Source organism: Neolamprologus brichardi, chromosome 1, assembly GCF_056152115.1.
Source record: "Neolamprologus brichardi isolate AB-2024 chromosome 1, ASM5615211v1, whole genome shotgun sequence".
In the NCBI taxonomy this organism is placed as follows: Eukaryota; Metazoa; Chordata; class Actinopteri; order Cichliformes; family Cichlidae; genus Neolamprologus; species Neolamprologus brichardi.
Genome location: NC_142104.1, coordinates 35,134,506 through 35,148,231, shown reverse-complemented (window position 1 = coordinate 35,148,231; position 13,726 = coordinate 35,134,506). Strand labels below are relative to the sequence as shown.

Sequence of the window (13,726 nt, the reverse complement as noted above, 5' to 3'; positions counted from 1 at the left end):
TATAAATGATAAAACAGTTCAAAGGGTTCTTTACGATGCATGAAAGCCTCACACACACACACTCTGCTAAACGAGGGTCTCGGGGAGATGATTTCCTTCCCTGTGTGTCGTCCCCCTCGCGCCCCTCCCCAGCCCCCTGCCGCCTCCCCCTCCCTCCTCTGCTACGCAGTGTAAACACAGTGTTCCAGAGGAATGTTGGACTCCCTGACCTCCACTGCAGTTCACTCGGTTCAGCCTGGCCGCGCTGTGCTCCGGCATCGGCAGCGGCAGCCCCCCCACCCTACCTCCCCACACCTTCCCCCTCCAGAGCCCCTTCCCTCCGTTTTTTCTTTTTCTTTCCCCCCGCCATGCCTCGCTCCTTCTCCTGTGCCTCCCCTGCTCTTTATCTTCCTCCTCCTCTTTTCTTTCCCCATTTTTCTTTTGGTTGTCCTTGTCCCTCACTCCTGCCCCCCCCTCTCTTTCCCCCTCGTTCTCTCCTTTCTCCTTACTTCCTCCCTTTACCTTGCAGTCTTTTTGCTGTGTGGATGGTTCCTCTTTATGTGCTTCACTTCACTGATTCGACTAGAAACTAAAGGGGGGTTACAAGTGCATCTGGCCACTAGCTGATTGGATTACTGAGGTGACGAGGTGGCCGGAGCAGACATGTGGTGTTTGCAGTTTTGACCCGACTGTGGCTTTTTCACCATGCAGAGGTTCACAGGGTTTAATTGCTGGAGCATAGAGCACATCATAAATACATGCAGGCGGTCACTGGAGGTCGGGCTGAATGCAAACGTCTGGGGGAATCAAAGACTGTTTGTGTGTTTGTATTAGATGCTGCTTGTGCTGCAGGTGCTACACAGGAACAGCTGTGTCCCCGCCGGCTGCCAGCTAACCTGATCAACAGGATCAGCCAACAGACAATCCTGAATATAGATAGATCAGAGGAGGGAACGAGTGTGTGTTTCAGGGTGCTCTCTCAGGTCATGGGAGGCCATTCTTAGCATGCAAACCAAATTCCCCCTTTTAAAAAAACCCTCGGTGCAAACTGCACATGCTGTACTTTTGAATGGAATAATTTGATAGATCATGCAGTAAGGTGCGCTGCAGCGTGAGCGTCAGTGCACGCAGTGCTAGAAGAAGCAGTGATGTCCTTTCCTGAGCAGGATGAACTTCAGAGGTATCCTAACATGTTCTTAAAGAGCGCCAGTGTTGGGAAGGTTACTTTTAAAATGTATTCCATTACAGATTACAGATTACATGCCCCAAAATGTATTCTGTAACGTATTCCGTTACGTTACTCAATGAGAGTAACGTATTCTGAATACTTTGGATTACTTAATATATTATCATGCTGTTTACAACTACATGAATGTACTATTGCTGTGATTTATTACTGTTACTGAAGGTCCGCGGCTCCGAACCGTAGTAAAGGGACCTCTGGCTAATACGGTGGGTTCTGTGTCGGCTCGTAGCTGAAAACTAGCTTTACTTTGTTGTCTGGGTCGACTTTGCTAGCAGAGACAGAGAGAGGCGTTGAAAGGCTGCTCCAACAGAACTTATTGTTTCAGAGGAAAACACGAACACGGTGTACAGTCGAGTCTTAATAGCTTACTTACAACTGGGCTCGTCAGGCTCTCTTCTTGGCTGCAGTGGTTATTATTATATTTACATGCTTCCAGCTCCCGTTTTTGCTCGATGACAGCTCGTACTTTTCCTTTTTCTCCTCCCTCGCTCACAGACACATAACGGGTATGGCAGTCCATTCTCCCTGCAGCACGGACTACACTGCCCATGATGCTACATTCTTTAGAGCTATACCTGTAGCATTCTGCCTGTTAGCTTAGCACAACAACAACAACAGGCGCTCTCTCACCCAGGAAACACGCAGAGAGAGAGCGTCACCCTGTAACCATGGCAACCGTAACGCTGCCTGGAACAACAGAACGTAGCTGTCAAACAAAACCCAAACAGTCCTGACCCGCCACAATATGAAACAGGGAAGTACCGCCGTGTAATCCATTTATTTCAACAAAGTAACTGTATTCTAAATACCACCTTTTTAAACGGTAACTGTAACGGAATACAGTTACTCATATTTTGTATTTTAAATACGTAACGGCGGTACATGTATTCCGTTACTCCCCAACACTGAAGAGCGCTAACTACTCTTCACTAGGTGTGCAGCTGTATCTGTCACTGTTGATCAAATCTATCATAAGTAATGCAAAAAAATGTAACTTAATTCATGAACTGTTCGGTGAGGAGATCCTGTGCTGGTTTGGGGCCAGTTGTTCCTGTAAAGCAAGGGTGGGGGACTCTGGTGTCCTGCAGGTTTTAGGGTCAACACACCTGAGTCAAATGATTGGTTCATTACCTGGCCTCTGCAGAACTCGAAGCCATTTAAATCAGCTGTGTTGGATCAAGGACACCTGGATCTAAAACCTGTAGGACACCGCCCCTTGAGGCCTGGAGTTCCCCACCCCTGCCATAGAGAGTAATCAAATCAATACAAAGTTCTGAGTGATCAGCTTCATGCTACGGTGAGACTTTTCTATCCTGATGGGAGAGATCTCTTCCAGGCAGGAGTGCAGCCGGGGGGGTGTTTTCAAATTACTTCTTGTTATATTTCAGCATCATTGCAGAAAAAGAATAAATAAAAAGCAAGACACTGTTTTCTATGCCAGCCTGTTGGTACCACCACGAGGATGGCGATGCTCCCATCCAGAGGGCAAAAGGACTCCCTGAGGATGACAGTGATGTGAATCAGTTTGTATGGAATTGGTCGTACTCCCCACTACCATCATTTAAACATTTAATAAGAGAATATCTTTAGGACGAGTGATAATTCCCCTTGTTTTAATTAGTGGCTCGTCTGTATACCATGCATGCATGTTATATGCATATGCATAATGTATATGCATTATAATTTGTGATGTGCTAGATCCTGTCAGCATTTAATAAAAGATATTCTGATGTCAGTCCTTAAATTACGGATCTGTCTTTAAAATCAAGCAGTAATGTGACAGAATGTGGTATCACGGCATCGTGAAATGGGAAAACCTATCTGGAGCTAATTGTGGCAAAGATGCAGGACTGGAGATTATTTCTGTCTGAACCATCCAGTCTCTCAAATATGATCAAATTCAGAGCACAGCATGTTTGGGAGATTTAACCAGGAGTCGAGCATGTTACAGTTGCTCTCCAAGAACAGGAAGTGGAAATTCAGGTCAGTGATTGATGTGTGTCAGTTGTGGTCTGTCATAAATACAGCGCTAGCTGTGCAGGACACATGTGACATTTGCAGCATTGCAAACACATCCACCGAACAGAAAAGAAAGAAAAAGGCAGAGCTAGATGATGCGAGCTCACAGCCATCATGTGATAAACATGACTGACGAGTATGCAGAGACATCTTGTCATCTGTGGCTTATATGGGTTCAAGTACTGTTTACAAAAGCCACAAATGCTCTTGGTCAGAAAATAAAAAGAACTCGCTTTGGCCAAAAGTCATTAACACAGATTTCACGCTGCAACACTAGGAAGCACACTGGTGTTTAGGTTGTCCGCTCCTTCATGTCTGCTTCTAACAAGGAAACAAAATTCTTCTCATCATCATCTTCAGCCGCATCATCAGCCTGACTCAGTCGTCTCTCGCGGTCCTCCCTTCCATTAACATTAACCTTCACTGGCGTTCTTCCCTGCCCGTCTCTTCCTTCCTGCCTTCTCCTCAGCGATTTGCTTTTATTTGCTTCCATAAATCCCAGCCGCCGTGCAAACAGCCAGTTTCTCTCCATATGTAATTATGGGATCTCTTTCACTCAGATTGTGAGTGAGGCTGCGAGCACGGCCGTGATCATCAGTTACCTGGGCGGTGTAATTGTTGCACGCAGATAATGAAAACGATGCTGGTGGGGGAACATGTGGCCGTGTTGCTCATTATGCAGACGGGGAAGAGGAACTTGGCTGACCTCTGCTGGGCTCTGACAGGCACTGTTGCAGATGTTGATCGGCGTTAATGACTTGATGCGGGATGTGTATGTATTCTCAAAGCTTCCTCTGGCTTCAGTTCCCCACAGAGAGGCTTTGGAGATGATGTAGAGGTGCGTCCTGTTATCCAGCAAAGAGCATCTACAGATGTACTAGATGGCAGTATTCTTACAGTCCAGTGAATAAGGGATGGGCGTAGCTTTTATTTGTGCATTCTTGCATTCAGCCGATTTATGCATCAGTTTATGGCGGACATGTCATGCCCAGAAAACACTGTGATCAGGTGTTCTGCATTACTTTTAAATCATCATGTTCACCTTTTTTAATGTTACTCTTGCTGACTCACAGGTGGACACAGTTTACCTTTGTGGGTTCAAGAGGTGAGACTGATAACAGGCTCAGACGTGCATGCTTCACCTGTTTGTGCCAGTGGCTCACATTCATTTAGCTTCATTCATCAACCCCTGAATCGATTTCTGTTCGCTAATGTTCAAAACGTGTCACACAGACGGTGTAATTCATCCTGTGCTCGTCCTGTTTTACTGACAACTGAGCGAAAACCAGAAGGTCCGCAACATTTCCCCGAGATTAGCGAGCAACGGAGCAGCAACACCTGTGAATTAGACGTCAGCGGCTCCCCGTCAAATGTTTGCCATCGAGCCGCCTTATTGGGTATCCAGTGCATGCAGTGACATCTGCATCTGTGATGTAAATGCAGTTATTTTGACCCTAAATATCATTTTAATTGGAAGGTATAAAGTGCAAAACAATGGTGGTGAGAGCAGAAACCCCCAATAATGAAAAATACATTTTCTAATTTGAATTAAACATGTGGAACCGCATCAGCAACCGCAGGCCGGCATCAGAAAGGGAGCAGAATTCGATCTGAGGGACTTTACTGGGAAGGAGAAGACTGATGGCGGGAGCATGAGCGAGCGAGGGAGCGAGACAGAGAGAGAGAAGCAGATGGCTGGAAATATAGCCTGTTAAATTATTCATCTAGGCTGGAGTCTGGAGATAGAGAGATGGATCGGCGCTGGCATGGACACTTTTATTAGGATTCCGAGAGCTGTGAGGAGAGAGTGCTTCAAAATGCTGTGATTGTCTTTGGAGACTGTATGAGAAGTAATTGCGTCAGGTCTGGGAACAGCTTTTACGGCGGAGCAATTCAACCTAAAGTCTCAAATTAAAAAAGCAAAATAAGGACAGATACACACAGAGAACCTGCAAAGCATTAAATGAGTTTCTTTTGACAAGAAAACATCTTTCACTTTACTTTTTGGAGCCATCATTGTCTCTCGACAAGCAGTTCTGAGCATGCTCAGATATTTCAGCTGCAGCGATTCATTTTCAGTTCATGCAGAGGGTAACGCGCAAAAACAGTCGCAAGTTTCCTAATCCCATATTCTGACACTCGTGACTGTGTGTGAGGTGACTGGGGTCACTGCCTGTGCACTGAAAAAGCTGCCCTCAGTTTGGCTTTCAGAGTAAGTCGCTTCAGCCGCAGCCAGGACGAATAAAAATGAAACATGGCTGCAGGGGCAAACGACCCGCTTCGTAAAAGAAGATTTGCGGTGGGCATATGTTGCGAGCGTCTGCAACAGGAAGCCTGCAGAGGAGCAGAGAGAAGCGGACTATAATTCACAGGAATGTCTAGTAGACTAATAATTTCCAATCCTAACCCTGAGTTTAGTGGTTTCAAATATTTGCATTAAAAAATCCTTTATTTGCCTTTTAGATGGGTCCTCTTAGCTTCCCCCTCCCCTCCATCCTTTCCTCCGCTGCACATGTTGAGACAGTAAATATGAGGGTTTTTTTCCATGTGCATCATATATGACTCTCCCACATTCAGAGATCACACACACACACGCGTGCACACACTGATGCACACATGCTCCTGAGCGGAGGGCTCTGGGGAAATAGAGCAGAGAGGAAGCTACGTGCCTTCGCCAAGCAAGGGCTGTCTGGTGTCATGGCAACGGGGCTGCAGATTACCCCACCCTCCATCATTCAGGGAGAGGAGAGGAGACACTCGTGCACACATATATAGGTGTGTGGAGACACAGCGTTCACAAAAGGGGTTTAAAATGATCTGATATTCACAAATAATCAGCTTAAGTGTGAATTAGTAATGGCAGCAGCATCTCAGCTACATGAGGAGAGGGAGAGGCGAGGGAGGGAAGCGTAAAAGGCGAGCGATGATGAGAATGGCGCGGTGAGATGTGCAGAGGGGCCGTAAACGTATAGTAGCACTAAATACGTCTGGGGGATGTACTGTTATTAAAAGCAGTAAGGTTATCCAGAGCGCAGCTTCACCGTGGGGTCGGACGTTTTGCTACGTGCTGCTCGAGTCCTGCTAAAATGAATTTAGCGGGAGATATTATCCTCCCTGTGTGAGTGCTGGAGGCAGTGATGCATGGACGAGCTGACAGCAAGAGAGGAGATAATATTAGAGCCCGCATGAGGGTATAAAAGGGTAGTTGGAGCTTTTTGTAGCAAAAAAAATGCAAGAAAGACAGGGCGTGGAGGAGATAAATGACACCAGCCTGGAGAGAGAGAGGATGAGACGGGTAGAAGGGAGGGAGGCGAGGTCGTTTGAGGATATCTCCTCTGAAATTGACTGCGGCACAGCCATCGTCCACAGTTACATCACAGCTGAGCTCAAACTCGGGATGAACCTCTCCCTCCTGCTCACTCGCCTCTTTGTCCCCGCCAACCTTTAAATGCTTCAAAGCAGTACGGAAACGAAGCAGCACAGACTGAGCGCGTGCAACGAGACGCAGCGCACTTTTAATGGGGTTCGCCGGGACGGGATGCGACCGGGAAACCGAAGCCGGCGTCATTTTCTCGTGAGGCTGCTCAGCGCCGCCAGGTGTCTTTAATGGGCCTCGTTAAAGCTCCCTTACACACTGTAAACAAGGCGCCAAACTCATTTTAGAAGGCTTTGTCCTCCACAGAGGAGCGGCCTGTCATTGGACATCAGTTAGGCGTCACAGCCGAATGATCACATACACACAATCTACCTTCCTCTTACAGATACATCCTTTCAGCGTCAGCAGGCCCTGACTCTCCACAGACCTTTATCTTTGCAGTATAATGTAAAACTGCTGCTTCACATTCACGATGTAATCCCCGGGAAATCGGAGAATCTTCCCAGTCCAAATTAAATACCAGTGTTTTTTCGTCCCAGATTTAACATCTGCACATCAAACTGCATGTGATCATGTTGATGTAGGGCTACGTAAGGCGGCTAAAAGCCATCACCATGATTCACACGTGTGATGAAGCGTAGACTGGCTCTCCATGAAAGGGTGCATTTAAAAACAAGTCCATTAATAAATAAAAGTCATTATTACGTTCAACAAATCAAGTTTCTGTCTCCTGTTTAACCTGAATGAAGACCATCACTCGTCGTTTTCCTGACCACAAAGCCCATCAGACGTTTATGGGCTCATTTCCCACCATGATGAATCCAGTCTCTAGAGGCCACACAGTTTGTACCTGGAGATTTTTTCCCACGTGGACGTCGCTGTTACAACCATAAACATTTTAGCAGCTCTCGGTAAATTCAGCTTTTACGTTTTCCTGGTTTTAAGTATCTTTGTGGTTCTTAAAATCCTCCCAGCCTAAATAATTACACAGCTTAAAAACTGCAGAAACATGCCAGCTTTACCAAACATAATACTAAATAAAACTTCTGTGTACAAGTAAATGCTTTTTTTATTTGTCAGAAGCTTTGATAGACTTCAACAACAAAAAAAAAAGGATTTTCTGACTTTAACTATTAAAGAAGCTTCATGCACTGTTTAAACTTTCAATTGTTTTACACGTTTGTTTTGTTGGTGCTTTGGCTTGTTGGGGGAAACACTAGCTTTAACTAAGTTTACTTGTCCAGGCAGCTCAGATCAACCATTCCTAGTTGGATTTCCGCTTGTCTCGGACTTAGGGCTGCTCAACTAATCGAATTTTAATCTCGATTACGATCTGGGCTTTCAACGATCATTAAAAATGACTGAGCCGATTATTAGCCCCTCCCTCGTGCTTTACTCTCGCGCTGCTCCGTGTGGCAAATCGAGCGCACCTCTCTGCGTTTCGAACACGTGTCACAACAATTAAGAGCAGCGGTCTCCAACCTTTTTTGCGCCACGGACCGGTTTATGCCCGACAATATTTTCACGGACCGGCCTTTAAGGTGTCGCAGATAAATACAACAAAATAAAACTAGTACCGGTACCGAAAAAAAGAAGATTTATTCATAACACACGTGAAAAGACCCAGGAAAACCAAGTTAACGATAAAAACGATAACAAAATAACCCTGAAAACTATACATTTCACACCTGAGCCTCAACTCTCGCGGCCCGGTACCAAACGACTCACGGACCGGTACCGGTCCGAGGCCCGGGGGTTGGGCACCGCTGATTAAGAGGACCCGAGGGAAGCTCGGAAAGCTCAGCAGAAGTTATTTAGAGAGGAGAGTGACTGCTGTTGGTTGAAAAGAGGTAAAAAAAAACTTCAGTGGAAACATTATGGGTTCATGAGTCAGACGTGGATCAAGTAGACACAGTGTGTAAACTTTGCTACAGTGTCGTAGCTGCACCACAGAGCAACACTGAAAGTTCACTAAACATAGATGTTTACATTTTTCATTTATTTTTATATTGCAAACATTTGCACTGTTATCAGTATTTGCACACTATTTTATATTATTTTTAAAGTCATTATTCAACACATTGTTATTGTTAAATAAATATCAAATAATCAAGATCTCAGTGAAAATAATCGTGATTATCATTTTTGCCATAATCGAGCAGCCCTACTCAGACTCTCCAGCTGTGAAGAGAAGCCTTTTAATATTAACTTGTCTCATCTCTCCATCCTTAGGACACAAGCCCTGGATCCACAGGTGACTCCTGGCAGTAATGGGTAAGTGATGATTTGACAGTCATCAGTAGAACTAGTAGAGATTTGTCGCTGTGAACACTGCTGCTGTTAGCTAATGCTACCAGCTAACACAGATGTCTCTGCTTTCTGAGAAGCTCTCATGTGCACATTCTGCTCTGTAATAAAAAAGTTACAAAGTTACAGTTTCTTCAAACTTTAAATGGTAACAAAATAAGTTCGTGGCTGTGATCGTTTAAAAGCAAATCGTAATCCTTGAAGATCCACCTGAGATCACAGATTTGCTCCTATGTTGTTTCCTTGCTGTTGTCCTCTTCGCGTGTGATGGTAAAACAGTGAAGTGCTCACACTCACAGCAAACCAGGTGTTTTAACTTGTTAGCGTGCTCGCTCTCTTGGTTTGGTTGCACCTGTTTTTGTTTTTGGAAACCTGAATTAACCTGCACTCACCTGTGAAATGAGCTGTTGTGTACAATAACAGTGTGCGCACTAACTGAGCGTTGGAAAGCAACACCATAATTTGTAACTTTAATGAGGCTTCGATATACCTGTTGAACAGGGTTGAATAGAAGTGAGTAAAAAACTGCAGGTACTCACTGACTGGTGATACGTCGCTGCAGCTTGTTTTATTTGTCTTGCTAGTGACACATAAATGCAGCAGGAACTGCCCACCTCCAGCTACAGCAGACTCCTGATTGCTCTAATGAGTGAAAAAACACTTATGTGGGTGTGCAGCCCCTTTAGGATCAGCAGTGTTTTCACTGCAAAGATTTTAACCTGTCGCAGCAGGAAAAGCTCGGGTGGTTTTGTTAAAGTGGTTCACTCACACTGCGTGCCATGAGCCTGATGCACAAACACCGAGACCCTGAAACTACTTCACTAAACACTGGTATAGTGGACATCATCACATTTCTTTTTTGGAGCCGGAAGTGATCGTATTTGGAAAAGATGCTGGTTTAGTTATGAGCTAAAAAGTTGATTTGCAAGCTCTGTCCTCAGACTGACTCGCTGCATTGCTAAATAACATACTCGTACACATGCTGTCACCTGCCCTAGAAGGTTGTTACATAGACCACATCCATCCAGCAGCACATATACAGTCAAAGAGTCCAGTTCAGATGAGCAGAGGTCATGTTCAGCAGACACTGTGGTTTTCTTTTTAGCAGAGCTGAAAACCAACAGATATTTAATATCACTCTGAGCTTTTCTTCCACTGTGAACTGCAACACTCTGTTCTTTAAGTTACAGGTGAGTAAACGCTGGCCACACGTCTGGTCTCTGCAGGGCCTGACTCACCAGGACAGTTGGCGGCTGAACATAATTCTGCTTTTTGCCAATAAAAACCAAAAAATCCCAACAAATCACACCCATATAACAACATGCAGCAATTACACTGCCAACTTAAGCAACGTGAAAAACAACACTGACATGGCTCTTTGACTGTACGGAGACCAGGACGCATAAATGCTTCTCATTCAGACACGCTGCTGTGGGCTTCAAGTCACTGTTTCTGTATCATCAACAACTTTAAACCTGACTATTACGTCACGGCTGCTGTCGGGTATAATATGCACGTCTTATTACCAGACTGTAAGCATGCTTTATGATGTTCGTGGGACTCTGTGGAGACGGACTCAGGACCAAGACCAACTGCATTTTTTGGCGCTTCCACGCTGATTCTACTTCTGGTTGGAATCTCAAGCATGATAATTCTATACCGGGATTTATCTCGAAGCAGATCGATCTCTACGACTGTAGCTGTCATCAGTTTGGATTATCGTCTATGGTGCATTATCGTTGGGGAGTCATGGAGGAGCCCTGCAACAGATGGTATGGCCCCCACAGAGCCCTGTCCTCAACATCGTTATGGTGGTCTGGGGTCGGGATGCCATACCGTTCATTGCTGCATATCAGATAAACTATTAATTGCATTTTTAGAGCATCCTCTCCATCTGCAGTCATAGAATAGTACTACAGTAAAACACTCAGACTGATTTGATTTGAAACTCACTTAAATAAAGTGTTGGCACTAAAAAGCTGGCTGCTGACATGTAGAAAAGTTTAATTTACATGTTCACAAGCGTCTAAAAAAGACAGTTTTATCTTAAAACAGTAGCATGTAAATGTCCCATTGTGGATCAGTGGTATCTACAGTTTGTACAGTCTTATTTGCATTGTGCACTTTATGCCCGTCAGCGCTGGGCTGGGCATTAACTGGCTTCTCCGGCCATTTTGAGCAGCAGTGAAATTGAAGAGATTCCTGCGTCCTCTCTCTCACTTTCTGTGTTTGTCCCCGTGTGATGCAGCTGTTGTTGTTCTGTGGTCATCACCCTATAAATACAGCAGCTGACTGATGGAGCCTGCAGCAGCTGTCTGCTGCCCCATGACACATACTGTACACACAGATACAAATGTTCACAAACACATGCGCCGTTTGTTGTTTGGAGAGTTACTGCAACACATTTCACCTGATGTTTTGGTCACAATCATCTTAATTTACAGCATGATGGGATGAAATCCATCACGTCAGTTTCCAGCTTAACAAAAAACTTGTTTGACTCTTGAAAAATCAGGTCCTTGAGTTGGAAATTTCACAACTTTTGCTTAATGAAATTTGTGACACGTGCTGGCGAAAGCAGCAGATCTGTTGAATCAGAGGAAATAAATTGTCAACAGGAGGGAGGGACAGCGAACCGCAGCTACACGACAGCAGAGAGTGGCAGTGAAACAATGATGTTGAGGATCCCAGAGTTATCCTCTCTATTCAGCGCTACAGCAGCTGCACAGACATAAGGAGAGGAATCATTACAGTGAGCCGAGGTCCGTTAATAGGCCCGCGACATGGGGGGCCAGACAGCTCTGCAGAGGCCCCATGAGAAGGGAGGTCAGGGGTCAAGAACGAGGGCAAGGTGTGGGAGGAGTGTTTGAGACAGGAGGAGCAGGATGGGGAGGGAGAGGGGGAGGACTAATGTCAATTAAACTCTGTGTCATATATTTTTCTCCCCATTACTGCTGTTTTTCACAGTAATGGATTTGTTTTCCTGGTCTGTGCTTTGATGTCACTGTAACCAGGCTGTAACTGTAACCATGACAGCAGCGCTGGTGCTGCATCCACGAACTGCTGTCTGAGCAGCTTTTACAAAATGTAGCCTCCCAAATAACCCTGTTAATTTCTGTGTTGACACGTCTCCCAAACAGACTTTCTGTAACATCGTGTTGTGTGGGATGCATGGTAAAGATGGGGAAAGGTGAGCATGTCGACACGATGCTTACGCGGATAGAGGTGGAGGATTTGTAGTGAACGTACGATGGATATGTGCAGTTAGTTGACTACACGATGAGGCATTGCTGCTTTTGCTAACAGGTTCAATACTGTAACACAACACATTTCTTTCTGTCTGCAAATACACAGCAACACAGGTACGTTCATCGTACGGCCCTCGTGGTTCTTATCTAACATACAGTATCATCATATTGAGAAGAAATAGGCTAAAATGTCATTTTTGAATACCATAATTTCATGACACAATTTATAGCCACAAAACTTGAATATTTTTATTATATACTAAGACGCCTTAATGTTGCCTGGCAACCACCTAATAATAGACTAAAATGACATTTATATAGTAGAGACCTAAGCATCGGCGATGACCCACAAAAATGGGCTAATTCTGATTTACCTGTTAATGACCTTTGACTTAAGTTTGCCAACAGCACAAACACTCCAAACACACTCAGCTACTACTAGCTTTATTAATGTTATAGTGCCGTTTAACTCTTCTGAGATGTTGTTGAGGAAAGTGTATATTTGTAATATTTGTATAAGGTGGAAACGGAGCTTGATTGCAGCCATTTAAAGCAGTGTGCTTCTGCAATACTGAGAAATATTTAGACCTAGAAAATTAACACAATGAACATATTTCAGTGTCATATTCATTATATTTTAATTACTTTTTTTTTTTTTTTGCCTGTCCAGTTGGGATCTTTAGCATCAGAATTATTGTCTGAAGGCCAAGAAAGATGCCAAGTAGATTTACTTTACCAAGTGGATCATCATGGCCTTGCCATATTGGTCTATTTGATTGACCTTTATTATAATTATGTATTTATTTTATTTTCATTTTTTAAAGATGGGACGGACATGACTGGGGGATAGGACAGGGAGAAAGAATGAAAGAAAGAGAGGGAGAGAAAGAAAAACAGAGGGGAGAAGAGATGGTGAGAAAGGGGGGAAGAAAAAACAAACAAAACACCTGGATCACCACGATCACCAAAGAGCAACATGATAAAAACAACACCATCACAATAAACTAGCTAATAATAGATAACAGTAGATACTTTGTTAATTTCACCTGTTGAGAATGAAAAAAGAAAACAAGCAAAAGAAAACGAGAGTAATAGAATAAACAACATCATGATGATCTATGGGAATATGACAGTAAATACTAAATGTTAAACATTATTGTGCAGCACGTAAGATCGACAACGCACAGTGTGCTTTGAGGTAGGAGCCAAAAAGGGTGTAGTTTGTGTGTGTGAGCACCCGTGTGTACACCTGTGAGCATGAACGCGCTTGTTTTTAAAAGGTTCCTTCATGTAATGATCTGCTAGAGGGTGTGGGGGGGCCACAGCCCCGTCCTCCAGGGCATGAAGCAGGTATGGAGGAGATCAAAACTCCAGACATCTAGAGGCCCTCAGAGCACAAGAGACCAAGGAAGACCAACAGAGAGGCAGCCGAGCCACTATCCCAGAAAGAGCTGAGGAGAGTCCCAGATGAGGGGTCACTCAGCAGCCACAGAGCAGAAGCCAGGGGGGGTTGCAGTGACGTGCCCATGAGCTCCGCCGGAAGCCAGCTGT

The 13,726-nt window shown here is 44.7% G+C and overlaps 1 long non-coding RNA gene across 4 annotated transcripts in view; it reads left to right on the top strand.

The window, feature by feature from the left end:
- The window catches only part of LOC148106462 (uncharacterized), a 138,048-nt gene that overhangs the window by 38,125 nt on the left and 86,197 nt on the right, over positions 1 to 13,726 (top strand). For all 4 annotated transcript variants that reach the window (XR_015719088.1, XR_015719086.1, XR_015719081.1 and 1 more), the window contains exon 2: positions 8,853 to 8,894. This is a non-coding gene — a long non-coding RNA (uncharacterized LOC148106462). The remainder of the gene's footprint in view (positions 1 to 8,852; positions 8,895 to 13,726) is intronic.